At 42.2% G+C, this 13,975-nt stretch overlaps 1 protein-coding gene across 1 annotated transcript in view; it reads right to left on the reverse strand.

Moving 5' to 3' along the window:
* Positions 1-13,333, reverse strand: part of ltb4r2a (leukotriene B4 receptor 2a) — a 36,762-nt gene extending 23,429 nt beyond the window's left edge. The window contains exon 1 of the mRNA XM_060917139.1: positions 13,045-13,333. The gene's annotated coding sequence lies outside the window, so the exon portion shown is untranslated. The remainder of the gene's footprint in view (positions 1-13,044) is intronic.
* Between the last annotated feature and the right edge of the window lie 642 nt (positions 13,334-13,975).

Genomic DNA, 13,975 nt, shown 5'->3' on the forward strand with positions numbered 1-13,975 from the left:
TTTGACCAACATACAAATTAGAACCTGAAAATACTGAGGTAACGTACTGAAGTCTTATGTGATTAATAATTGGATGATTTACCCATCCTTAACCTTCTGAGATCGCCAATAGCACCTGTGATCATTTTTATGACAATGTTACACAAACATGATACCATTCTCAGCAATACTGCCATCAACAGTGTGATTTTTTTGTATGGTGTTGATAAACCATGTAGAAACAGAAATATAACAGTTTTAAATTTTGTAAGTCATGATACATAGACAAAGCATGCATATTCTGCCTCGATCAACAGCGTCATCTTCTGGACAGGGGATTGGTGGGCATGTCTTTGAGCCCATATGTGACCCCTCACCGAATCCAGGGACACATGTCGGCCGAAACAAATCCGAGATAATCACAAAAGAAGCATTTTTTTTCGAAATTTGTGATTTTTGTTTTTTTCCATCATGTGCAAGTTGAGATCTTGAAGAATGCAATCAGTATTTCAGATAATAGATTGTTTTGTTGGAAAAGCATACATTTTTTGTTGCAAATTGTCTCGTTTTTGTCAGGACGGTAGCCTGCTGGGGGGTGTGGGTAAATTACCATATGGGCCATTCACATGATGATTTAAGTCATTTGGTTTTTTTTCCGCGAATCAGCTGTATGATCCGAGTTGAGCGCATGGCTACTTAACTGCATACAGGCGTGTGATTTCACTATGGAATGAGTTACTAAACAGAGCGCAGAGGAGCTGACACACCGCGAAGCAAACAGATACACGGTATTTACATCGGAGATCACCATTTCTAGCAAAAAAAAAAAAACGCAACCTCGTTTTCCAGATTGAATGGAATACTTGAATGATTGGATGATACATGGACCGTTCTAGGATTACATTCCATCGGAGGCATTGGTGTGTGCAAGGCGCCGTTTCTCTTTCTGATGGGGTAAGTTTATTAACCTAAGGCTGTGTGGTTATTTTTGCATGTAACGGAGAGTGTTGTGGTTTGGTTAAGCCTAGGTCACAACCGGACGTATGATTTTTTGGCCGTGTGATTTTTGGCGTTTCCCAAATCGCTGAGGGTTTTTTTTGTTCATGGAGAAAGATGCGCGTTGGCCGTAAGTTTGTCTTGCAACCTGAAAAAAACGTAAGCGCCCGTAGAGTTTGTTTGACATGACAAAGAACCTCTGCGGCCGGTCTGCGCCTCGAAAATCAGCACATCACACACGCGCTCTTCACACACGCGCTCTCATGCGTTTCATGCGCGCTCTCCGTGCGTTTCTTGCATTTTTTGCATGTAGACCGGCTGTAGGAGCGCGTACTGTACGGCCGGTTGTGACCGAGGCTTTACATGAAACTAGTTTTGTGTTAGTTGTGTCATCATCGTGCTATCGTTCTTTCTTACGGTGTGAGTAATTTTTCAACCACAAAACATTAAAGTATACTTTAGGACTTATTTTTGTACTTCATAATTGTTTTGGGCATACTTTGCATGGAAGGAAAATTGACGTGGTGATCTTTGTTTACATGAAAGTAGTATCGTGCTAGCTCGTAGGGGGTAGGGCTTTCCTTAATGTCATGCAAATGAGCACCATTATGTGCCCGCCCTACACCCAGAGTAGCTGAGATGGAAATCTTTGAGGGCGATTTTCTCCCTTTTCTGTTTTAAGAAGTATACACTTTCAAAAGGCCACACATTCTTCAAATATTGTCAGATCTCCACATGGAAGGCATCATTGGAAAGCTTACCCCGATAGCAGAGGGTCGTTGAAACGACGTAGAGTTTTGGTCAGAATGGTCGGTTTCCGTCGTACGTCAGAAAATCAACGTTGAAACGGCGCCGTGAAACGTCGATTTCTCCGCCGTCTGAGAGGGTCGATTTATCACCGTTGAATCAACGTGGGTAAAGGTTGATCTGTCGACCGTCAGAGAAGGTTGAATATACGACGTTGAACCATCGTCACTTTTGCCGGCCAGTTTTCAACATTGGTAGGATGAGCAACTAATTCTGGCCCGTAGCCAGGGGGGATCGGAGGGTTCGTTCGATCCCCCCCGCGACACCGCGCCCCGGACAAACACGCCCCTCAAGATTACTCAAGATTTATTCATTTGTTCATGTCCGATGAATATACATTGATTCACATTTAAATTTACAATATCAAATCCAGACTAATCAAAAAAGAAAAGTAGACTAAGTGAGGACGAGTTAGAAAAACGGGTTCATTTCTCCTATGTTTATGTTTACACGTTTTGTTCAGACTGCTTTACACCCCAATCCAGTGGGTGGCGGTAATGCCCCCATTAGACCCCTTTCACTGACGTCACCCGAAACCGGAAGTAAACAAACCCTGCGCCACATTGGAAGACCAACAAACTCGTGATTTGGGGGAAATAAAGGCAGCGCGCGGTATGTGAACCCACGAGGCACTTGGTTCATCATAAACCTACAATGGTAAACTTTTGTGCTGTGTTAGGGTTCTAACAAAGCTGATGGGAAAGAAGTCTTTCTACAGAATACCAGCTGTGATTGAGACACAAGCAAACCAAGGAGCTTTCTGCCGGGAGACAGAGAGAGGATTGAGCTGCTTTATGCAGAGCGGATCTGAATACTTCAAGTCTATTTTGTTACTGGTAAGTCACTAGGCTAGAGTGTCGTAGAACATTTTTTTAAATGTTTACTGAATAAAAACATCCTTAATTTTATCAAATATTCTCTACTCTATATTTCATTTCTTTCTTTTGTTTTAATTTTCCTCCCTCCATCCCTCTTTGGATTTTAAATATAGTTTTTCCCCATGTCCAAATAATGAGGTAGGGTGGCATTTAGAAACCCATAGCCTACTGCTGACTTTCTTTATCAATGCTGCATCAAATTAATTTTGGTTATGTTTTTCTGTTTCCATGTACAGGTCTGCGCCGCAGGAGGAATAGGCCACAATTATAAATAAATCATAAAATGTTTCTAAGAACTTGTTCAAGTGTGTTCTGTCCCTTATAAATGTTAAAAGTTATGCCTCATTAGATAGCTTGACAAACATTAGGAGAGGTACATTGTTGCATGCATTTTTATATCCTGTTGTACATTAAACAGGACGTAGCCTACGCACATTGATATAAATTAAGTTTCACTTTCATGGTTGAAGTATGCATGTGTGTGTTCATCCTAGGCAAGAGCCCCGATGCTTTATTGTTAGCTAGTTTAATTTAGCCTGTTTTGCTTAATTTGTAGCCTTCCTGTTGTACATAAAACAGGAAGTAAAGTTGGATGAATCATCGCCGAAAATTCAACTATAAATCGACCGAAATACGTCGTTGAATAAAGGGTGAAAGGGGGTCTATTCTCTGTCGACCACCAGCCACTTTTCAACGTCGTTTCAACGGAAACTCGTATGAGCAAAGCGGTGTTGAATCAACGTCGGTGATCGACGGTGATTCGACGGCGTATAGGTCGAAGAACATGCCGATGATTCCACGTCGAATCAACGACCCTCTGCTATCTGGGTTAGAAACTGTACCTTCTGAATCTGTCAATAACTCAAAATGCCCCCGGGCCGACATGTGTCCCTGAATTCTGTGATCTGCCACATATATGGATGTCTCATCTCATTATCTCTAGTTGCTTTATCCTGTTCTACAGGGTCACAGGCAAGCTGGAGCCTATCCCAGCTGACTACGGGCAAAAGTCAGGGTACACCCTGGACAAGTCACCACACAACAAATTCCTCAGTGTTGAATTAACACCCAGAGTGTTTATATTGGTCCAATTGGACCAATATAAACACTCTGGGTGTTAATTCAACACTGGGGAATTTGCTGTGCAGGTCATCACAGGGCTGACACATAGACACAGACCATTCACACTCACACCTACAGTCAATTTATGGCTCTTTTCCACTACCCTTTTTCAGCTCGCTTCAGCTCACTTCAGCCCGACACGGCTCGCGTTTCGACTACCTTAGAGCAGCACGACTCAGCTCGCTTCAGCCCTGCTTAGCACCCAAAACTTGCACGGTTTTGGAGTGGGGCTGAAGCAAGCCAAACCAAGCTGAGTGAGGCTAGGGGCGTGAGCAGACACTCCCCTGTGCACTGATTGGTGAGGAGGAGTGTCCTCACATGCCCACACATGCCCCGCGAGCACGCTGGGATCTGTAAACACCGTAAACCCAGAAGAAGAAGAATTACGAGAATTTCTGAAGCCTTATGCACCTCGCCTCATCTATACGCTCTTGCCAGTATCTGTTGGTGTTGTCGGTAACAACAAGCCACAGCACCAAGACCAACAACACTAACGACTCCATGTCCTCCATGTTTATTGTTTACTATCCGGTTCATGAGACTACCGCTTAAAAGCTCACTGTCACTGTTTGTGCCGCGTAACGACATCACGTGACGTCCACCCACTTTCGCTAACTCCACCCAATGTGTCCACCCACTTCCAGCCAGCACGGTTCAGCGCGGTTGTAGTCGAAATGCAACTCCAACAGCCCCGCTCAGCCCGACTCAGCCGCGTTGGTAGTGGAAAAGCGGCATTAGAGTCACCAGTTAACCTAACCTGCATGTCTTTGGACTGTGGGGGGAAACTGGAGCACCCGGAGGAAACCCACGCGGACACGGGGAGAACATGCAAACTCCACACAGAAAGGCCCTTGCCGGCCACGGGGCTCGAACCCGGACCTTCTTGCTGTGAGGCGACAGCGCTAACCACTACACCACCGTGCTAGTCTGGCTAACACGACTTCAAAGCTCTTTCAAAGCTCACTTAGGATGGGCGGGCCCAGGCTACCACCATGCCGCCCTCTGTTCTGCCTATTTCAGAAAACATGAGTTCAGATTCAGCTTGTCTTTCTTTGTCCCAAGGAGAGATCATTGGAATAATCCCACCCCATCATCTGAGTATCTCCACTCATGGATTGAGAACTGCCTTTGTGAATGAATATTCATGAAGAAAGTACAACCTGATTAGCAGGTGGAAGAGGGGGGAGGGGTGAACTCATGAGTGGCTCATTGTCACTTAAGGGAACAGCCATTCTTTAAGCCGACTGTTTTGAACAGGGCTGTTTAGATTATCTCATCTCATCTCATTATCTCTAGCCGCTTTATCCTGTTCTACAGGGTCGCAGGCAAGCTGGAGCCTATCCCAGCTGACTACGGGCGAAAGGCGGGGTACACCCTGGACAAGTCGCCAGGTCATCACAGGACTGACACATAGACACAGACAACCATTCACACTCACATTCACACCTACGTTCAATTTAGAGTCACCAGTTAACCTAACCTGCATGTCTTTGGACTGTGGGGGAAACCGGAGCACCCGGAGGAAACCCACACGGACACGGGGAGAACATGCAAACTCCGCACAGAAAGGCCCTCGCCGGCCCCGGGGCTCGAACCCAGGACCTTCTTGCTGTGAGGCGACAGCGCTAACCACTACACCACCGTGCCGCCTGTTTAGATTATTAATAATAATAATAATAATCTCGATTTATATAGCGCCTTTCTCACAACCAAGGTCACTTTACAATTACCAAAAAAAAAAATAAGTCCACCAAAAAAGGGTCAGGATGTAATTTCAGTGGCAGAGCTGCCCACAATCCTACCAAAAAGCATACGAAGGTCTGTCCTACACCACCTGCACAGCCACCGTGATGCCACCGGGCAACATCACTCAGAACACTGTGCCAAGCACAGAAGCACTGCTGCATAGAGCGCTTGAGCGCTGGACAACCCTGATGTTAAAGACAGCAACGAGCTCACTGCAGTCCATAGTGAGCAGCACAGGCATCACCCATGGTGGACCAAGGCCTGAGGAAACTGACACCCAAAACTGGGTCTGGAGCTATGCCACAACCGGCAGACAAAACACTCAAACAAAGAACAAACACCAAACCATACAAGCACAAAAAAAAAACAAAAAGGGGAAAAAATAAAAACAAAACGCTCTGGTGTGAAGCAGCAGCCAAAATGCGCACAGCGTACTCTCAACTGGAAACGGAAACATAAAAAAAGAAGAAGAAGAAAAAGGGAGCTGTGGTGTTTTATCCTTGTAGTATTTTGACCAGAGCATGTCACAGACATTTCATTAAGATCTCAAGGAACTGTGTCAACTTGTGGAAAAGAGGTGTAATAGATCACTGTAACAACTCTCTAACTTGTGGGAAACAGAGGAACTGGAAGCAGGCTTCAGAACAGGTGTGTTCTTTTTATTTTTCACTTTTCAGTGACAACTAACACGCAAACATAAACGCACACGTGGGGTGACACAACTCTCTGTCTCATACCTGGCTGTCTGAAAGACACACAGAGACGCAGGTTAATAGACAGCCAGTAATTCGACAACTGGCACACCTCATCACATGTTACCTGCTGCCTCCTCGTCATTCAAAGCTTTTTTTAGGTCCACTGTTTGAAGTGATCAAGGAAATTATCAGGTCATACAGATGAAAGAAAAGATCACGAACACTTAGAGTGGTAAGCCAAAATGGCCTTAAAGGCTTCTGTCATACAGTTAATACTATTATATTTTTTTACTGCTCTCTTAAATTCACTTAACTTACTCATTACTGTATGCATTTCACCTGAACCCTCCCATTTTAATTATTTTCTACGTTCTTTATGTTCTTTTGAATTGTTTTTTATTTTTATCTAAAGCACATCAAGTTATTACGTACTTGAATATCTAAGACACAATGCATGCATGAGTGATTAAGTTTAATTATAAACCTATTAAATACAACTAATGCTGGAAAATAAAGAGCTACTGTTTTTTTTACCTTTGTGATATCAGCGATGAAAATCCATTAGCACCCAAGCACCACTATTAACAAAGACGATAAGTGCTTTCAGAGCAGGCCGAGTGAGAGATTTATGAACCTTTTTCATGTACGTATGTGCCCATATAAACCACTGTTCAGTCTAATGGGTGCAGCTACAAGATAATATCAACCAGAAAGCCACATGTTAAGTTTAGCGACTGCAGAACATTTGAGTGATAAAAACAGACAAAAGCCATATGTGGTAGAGGGAAAAAAAATAGCTGAGATAAAAAAAAATGAATTGGTCTGATTCTTAGTTTTCAGGGAGGATGAAAGAGACAGAGCGACCGTGGTTAAGAAATGAGTCAACACTGGTGTCTGGAGAACATACAAGCCTTGAGTCTGAAACATGTACGAGTGCGCATGCGCACACACACACACACACACACACACACTCATCTATTGTCTATGAGTTAATGGGTGAGGAACTGATGATAAAACTGGAGGTAAATTGTTTTAGTCATCCTCAGGTACACAAGCAGGCTCTACCTGTCATAAGCTTATTTTGGCAGCATTGTTTATTTAGCACTACAGCAACTATATCAACAAGGAAATAAAAAGTAACTTTCTGCTCAAACACTGAAAAATCATCTTAGCAAACCTCTCATCTCATCTCATTATCTCTAGCCGCTTTATCCTTCTACAGGGTCGCAGGCAAGCTGGAGCCTATCCCAGCTGACTATGGGCGAAAGGCGGGGTACACCCTGGACAAGTCGCCAGGTCATCACAGGGCTGACATATAGATACAGACAACCATTCACACTCACATTCACACCTACGGTCAATTTAGAGTCACCAGTTAACCTAACCTGCATGTCTTTGGGGGAAACCGGAGCACCCGGAGGAAACCCACGCGGACACGGGGAGAACATGCAAACTCCACACAGAAAGGCCCTCGCCGGCCCCGGGGCTCGAACCCAGGACCTTCTTGCTGTGAGGCGACAGCGCTAACCACTACACCACCGTGCCGCCCTCTTAGCAAACCTAGCAAGTGAAAATATCTTCAACATCATCAAGTGTATCTTGTTTTTCATATTACAAGATTGACTTAAAGCTACTATGTTCATTCAACCTGTCACTTATTTCAAGCTTAAAAATGGTCTTAGTCTCTGTAGAGGTGTAACAATAAACTCATGAATTGATTTGATTCACGGTACTGGATTCATGATTTTGATTCAAGTTGATTCAATTTTTTAGAATATTGTGAACAAAATTTGAGTGAAGAACAATTGTCACTGAGTTATCGCTCCTTTTTTTTGTTTAATCATGTAAACATTGTGTACTACAGTGTCACTATTTCTGACAAATAAATAAATGCATTTATAACTTCTCCCCAAAATTTTGATTCACTAAATAAAAGGGGACTTTGAAAATGATCAGCTGAAACATAACCAGGTCCATTGAGAAATAGAGCTCCAAAGATGGCTAAAATGATCGTTTTCTGCTGCCTTTTGTGATTTTTTTGAAAGCTACTATAGAGTTCTTTGTCACTGTTCTTTGTCATTTTCAAAGGGGACTTTGAAAATGATCAGCTGAAACGTAACCAGCTCCATTGAGAAATAGAGCTCCCCAAGTCGCTAAAATTACCATTTTCCACCGCCTTTTGTGTTTTTTGAAAGCTACTGTAGAGTTTTTTGTCACCGTATAACATGGTATAACCGTATAATGTGTAATACGTTTTGGTTGGAGCTATCAGATTTCACAAGCGTAGATCTCACAGGCTCTCCATAAAAGAATTTGATCATGTGACCAGAATGCGCTCTATAGTTTAACTTTATGAGTTCAACAGATTGGATCCTCTGGTGTTCAAAACCAATATTCAGACATTACACAAATGTTAAAAAAAATTACAATGTTTTGAGCATGATTACACATTTGTTCCATGAACTTACAGACACCTTGTTTGTCAAATACACACATTGTTAATTTTTAATCATTTAGCGCGGTATAAACCTGACATTTTTCACCTTAGTTCTTATGTACTGACAAATTCAACTTGTGAAGTATATACTTATGTTACGTACTCATAAGTTGCATCTTATTAAGTATTTATTTCCAAACCATTATGCAATGTAACAACAAATTTTGCTTTTTGTTTATTTTTTACTTTAAAATTTTAGATATATAACAGTTACAGTTGATGTTACTCAACATGCAGTTATGGAACATTTCAAATTCTTTGTTTGTAAACCTGACATAAAAGTTATGCAAGTTGTGATAGTGACAGTTTAAGTTGCAGGAATGATTGTGGTTTAGGAACCTGTTTGACAAACAATTTCACTTTCAATTTTACCTAATTCATTGTCCTGAATTAGCACAAGTGTTGAAATTGCTCACGATATGACTAATAAGAATTTGAGTATTATGTGACAGGTCACTTTGATTATAATCAAATTCACATTAGTCAAATTTTGAGTGGTTTCTTTTAAAGGCATCTCAAAACAAAAAGTCTGTAGTCGTTTAAAAAAAAGTATCATTAATAGATGTGCTGCATCCATCCTGTGAATTATCTGTTACTACAGAAACAACTGTAGTTACTGTAGAACTGCGGAAACTCTTAAGTTGTTATCATATTATAAGGAGCACATTAGTACCAACCTGTGATTTGCTTTGCAGTCAGAGCTGCTGATATAGAAATTTAATCAACATCTTCTGACTAATCAGAAATGAGGAATTTGAATTTGACCAAATTACCTTACAGAATTCTGAATGTAGATTTACAGCAGGGGCTTGAATTTTGGTAGTGCATTAATGTCAACATTAATGATGACAAACAAAAGTTTTTGAGTGATCCAGTATGTAGTCTAGCAGCTTGTTTTGAACATTTTTGTTCAACTGTGTTTGATACAACAGCTGTTTCCTGAGTCTGCAAAACGAACACAGTCGAAAGTTTCATTTTAATATAAAACCTTCCAGTCTATCTGCATCCAGTAAACAAACAAAAGACCTGAAACAAGCCCCCCAAAAATCTCAAGCACTTGAAACTTTTTTCTTTCTCAATGTCACTGTGGTGCGTACACATTTCTAATATACAAATATTAACCACTCCATAATCCCTCTTTCAACATTTGAAATATAGTGTATCTTTCAATACAAAGCATTTTGTACATCTCACGCACACACACACACACACACACACACACACACACACACACACACACACACACACACACATTGTCTACGTCTTTGTCAATTTATTTAAGATTATTTGCGATAAAGGCAGCACGGTGGTGTAGTGGTTAGCGCTGTCGCCTCACAGCAAGAAGGTCCTGGGTTTGAGCCCAGTGGCCGGCGAGGGCCTTTCTGTGCGGAGTTTGCATGTTCTCCCCGTGTCTGCGCAGGTTTCCTCCGGGTGCTCCGGTTTCCCCCACAGTCCAAATAAATGCAGGTTAGGCTAATTGGTGGCTCTAAATTGACCGTAGGTGTGAGTGTGAATGGTTGTCTGTGTCTATGTGTTAGCCCTGTGATGACCTGGTGACCTGGCGACTTGTCCAGGGTGTACCCTGCCTCTCACCCATAGTCAGCTGGGATAGGCTCCCAGCTTGCCTGCGACCCTGTAGGACAGGATAAGCGGCTACAGATAATAGATGGATGGATGGATAGATATTTGCTATAAAACAGGATTTTTGCTTTTAGATTTTTTTTAACTGCAAAGTATTTTTAAAACTAGCCCAATCTGGCAACCCTGTTAACTACTTCTCCACCTATATTTGGAAAGCATGGTTCCTGCTCATGGTTCCACCATATTTCTGTAGCTAACGCAGGAGAAATCATTACTTCCAGGAACAAAAGGAGCTGAACGTAATCGCAGATGTCAGATAGAGTGTGTTTTGCAGTGCTTTCACTAAATTGTGACTGTTTACTTTGTTTTCTTCCTTGTTTGTTTTTAATACAAGTTATCGTATACTGTAACTGTGTGGATTGTGAAAATGTCAGTATAGAGTTCTGAGAGAACTTGAGCCATTCTTAGCTCAGCAAAACCAATGGCTGGAATGACAGGGATGTACTGTATCTATAAGCAATGAACTCAGTGACGTTTTCATCATCTCCAAAAAGAGGATGAACATTGCTGAAGGATCAGCATAGCTAAGTTCGACACTGACAACTGAATAACAACAAGTAACCAGAAGTCTCACCTATAGTTCATGTAAAGAATCATGGGAAGCAGCAATAAGGTAAATATCAGTGCTTGCTGCAATTCTCATGCGGCAGCTGGGGGGCGTGGTCGAGCCTTTGAGTTGTCATAAAACAGTGTTCCAGGTTCTAAAATAACTCTATTTTGCGATACGATTGCGCAACATCTAAAAAGGTGAGCGAATCAACAACGGAACATCACAAATATCCATCAAATAGCAGGATTTTTAAAATCATGATCAATTAGCATTTCTAAGGAATTTAAAATGAAGGAAATGGGGTCTGCTGCGATTATAAACCAGGACAGAATCTAGGTGTAGGAGAGCAAAGAACAAACAGTACTGAGTGTGTTGAAGGGAGGTTCAGGATGAATCACGATGATTCAGAGTCTTATTGAGTACAGCAGCAGGAATTAGGTATAAACCTACATTATCCAGGTGAGATTAACATGAAACACTCAAAGCAAGAGTGAGACTTGGGCGTAAACATTGGGCTTAGATGTGAGACTGTCTGTAAATATTCCGACTACAATTCACACATCCCCTCTCTGTCTTTATTGCAGGCAAAATTAAATCTTGTGAAATTTGATTTCTGACTTTTAGGAATTGTGTGTGTGTGTGTGTGTGTGTGTGTGTGTGTGTGTGTGTGTGTGTTTCCATCTGAGCACTTAACTTATTAATCAGATTCGCTCTTGTCTGAGTCATGAAAAGGTGCCAACAAATGTGGAAAACATCTGTTTTCGGCTCACCAGATTTGGATGAATGATCAGAGTTCTACAACAGCTTGAAGGCTTTAAATGGAATTTTGCTGGAACTTCGGACATACCATAATAGGATAAAAATAAACAGAGAAAAAAAGTCAGAAAAAGGAATTCTTTAAGTCTTAATGATCTATAGAAGGTGTGTCTATTCTCATGGGTGTCTAAACAGCGTACAGATTAGTGTGTGTGTGTGTGTGTGTGTGTTTGCATATGTAGATGTCAATTTTGTTCCAGGAACAGGTTTTGGAGCAAAGTGAGATAAACAAGACCAGACTTGAACAGAGCGCTGAGATTTTTTTGTTGGGAAATCACAGATCTTTGTTTTTTTTTTCCTTTCCCAAGACCACCCTCCAGATCCGCTGTAATCTACTGTCATCAAGTCAAGTCAAGTCAAGTCTATTTTTATAGTGTTTTTAACAATAGACATTGTCACAAAGTGGCTTTACAGAATATTAATGACTTTAAACGTGAGCTAATTTTATCCCTAATCTAGTCATCTGTCTCCATCATCCACAAATCTGTGATGAGCAATCATTTGGGGTTTGTAAACATTCCCATACAGGCACAGCAGAAGAACCATTATAGATTTTGTTTAATGTTTTTATGATACAGAATCATATCCAGGGCAGCACGGTGGTGTAGTGGTTAGCGCTGTCGCCTCACAGCAAGAAGGTCCGGGTTCAAGCCCCGTGGCCGGCGAGAGCCTTTCTGTGCGGAGTTTGCATGTTCTCCCCGTGTCCACGTGGGTTTCCTCCAGGTGCTCCGGTTTCCCCCACAGTCCAAAAACATGCAGGTTAGGTGAACTGGTGACTCTAAATTGACCGTAGGTGTGAATGTGAGTGTGAATGGTTGTCTGTGTCTATGTGTCAGCCCTGTGATGACCTGGCGACTTGTCTGGGGTGTACCCCGCCTTTCGCCCATAGTCAGCTGGGATAGGCTCCAGCTTGCCTGCGACCCTGTAGAACAGGATAAAGCGGCTAGAGATAATGAGATGAGATGAGAATCATATCCATGGAAACTTCAAAGATTTTTTTTAATAGCACAATGCATCAACTACACCTTGTTAGGAGAGCCTCAGTCCTTGGCACTGTGTCACCTGCATTGGCCAGATGTTCATGCATTCACGAGTCAGATGTGTGTCAACATTGTAAACACAGTTACACCCTTTGGAACGTGATGTTGGGCAAGAATTTCAACATACACACACACACACACACGACATAAATGATGGAATTTCCTCAAGTGCATGCAATACACTCACTATCTTGAGCACTAATTATGAATAAAGCAGGAACCCCGATGACTAGACAAGACAGAAACTGACAGGTCAGTGTAAATCTGAGGCTCTCACCTGTTCCTGTTCCTGAAGTTCTGCAGGACGGAAAAGACAGAAAACAGAAGGTGAAAATAAAAAATAACTAGTCACGTCAGTTGAGAGATACTGGATTTCTCTTCTCTTCGTTCTCTAGATTGTATGCATTGGCTAGTTGTCCTGCACAGTTTCCACAATCTCTACATTCCACACCCCTTCATCTTATTCTCGAGCTTATTCTCCGTGATCTTCTCTTTGTGCTCTCCGATGTCTCTCACGTTCCTCCTCTTGCTGTCAGTTTTGACACAAATCTAAATAGGTGGAGTTTCCTTTCCTCCTCCTCCAACTCCTTACCGTATCTATATCTAATCTTCTGTTGTGCATGATTTCATTCGTATTAGTCAGAACCCTCACGCTCTCTCTCACACACACACACACACACACACACACACACACACACACACACGCACACACATGTCACATAAATCATACACACAGCAGTGAATCAGATTGTTCCAACTGATGTTTCCCAATCCGGTTTCCTGGACATACATCATAGCAACAGTAATCATGATTAATACATTCATTAAATCCCAGCCTTATGCACAGAATTCCCAATATCGGCTCCGGAGTCACTGGGAAGCTCTGACTGAACATGGATGAATGACGAAATGAATGAATGATGACGAAGCTTCATCTTCTCATCTCATCTCATCTCATTATCTCTAGCTGCTTTATCCTGTTCTACAGGGTCGCAGGCAAGCTGGAGCCTATCCCAGCTGACTACGGGCGCAAGGCGGGGTACACCATGGACAAGTCGCCAGGTCATCACAAGGCTGACACATAGACACAGACAAGCATTCACACTCACATTCACACCTACGGTCAATTTAGAGTCACCAGTTAACCTAACCTGCATGTCTTTGGACTGTGGGGGAAACCGGAGCACCCAGAGGAAACCCACGCGGAC

This window comes from Neoarius graeffei, chromosome 3 (genome assembly GCF_027579695.1).
Source record: "Neoarius graeffei isolate fNeoGra1 chromosome 3, fNeoGra1.pri, whole genome shotgun sequence".
NCBI classification, from domain to species: domain Eukaryota; kingdom Metazoa; phylum Chordata; class Actinopteri; order Siluriformes; family Ariidae; genus Neoarius; species Neoarius graeffei.